Source organism: Orycteropus afer, unplaced genomic scaffold, assembly GCF_000298275.1.
Source record: "Orycteropus afer afer isolate SDZICR_OR568_19922 unplaced genomic scaffold, OryAfe1.0 scaffold00719, whole genome shotgun sequence".
Taxonomy (NCBI): Eukaryota; Metazoa; Chordata; class Mammalia; order Tubulidentata; family Orycteropodidae; genus Orycteropus; species Orycteropus afer.
This window is the reverse complement of record NW_006922306.1, coordinates 493,411-494,167: the sequence shown is the minus strand read 5'-3', so window position 1 is coordinate 494,167 and position 757 is coordinate 493,411.

The following is a 757-nucleotide window of genomic DNA, read 5'->3' as shown; positions in this document are numbered from 1 at the left end:
CTTTGGGTTTTCTATGCATAAGATCATGTTACCCACAAATAGACATAGCTTTACTTCCTCTTTGCCAATTTGGATGCATTTTGTTTCTCTTTCTTGCCTTATTGCCCTGGCTCGGACTTCCAATACAATGTTAAAAAGGACTGATGATAGAGGGCATCCCTGTCTGGTTCCCATTCATGAGGGGAATTCTTTGAGTCTTTTTCCATTAATAATGATGTTGGCCATTGGCTTTGCATATACGCCCTTTATTTTGTTGAGGAATTTCCCTTCTATCCCTATTTTGCTGAGAGTTCTGAACAGGAACAGATGTTGTGTTTTATCAAATGCTTTTTTTGCATTGACTGATATAATTATGTTTCTCTTCTTTTGTTTTGTTCAAGTGGTGGATTACAATAATTGTTTTTCTGATGTTGAACCATCCTTGCATACCAGGTATGAATCCCACTTGGTAAGGATATACTATTTTTTTGTTATGCTGTTGGATTCATTTGACTAGGATTTTGTTGAAAATTTTTGCATCTATGATCATGAGGGATATTGGTCTATAGTTTTCCTTTTTAGTGGTGTCTTTCCCTGGTTTTGGTATTAGTGTTATGCTTGCTTCATAAAATTATTTTGGGAGTATTTCATCTTTTTCTATGTTGTGGAATAGCTTGAGTAGTATAGATGTCAACTCACCCCTGAATATTTGGTAAAATTCTGCAGGGAAGCCATCAGGGCCAGGACATTATCTTGTGGGAAGTTGTTTTTTTTTTTT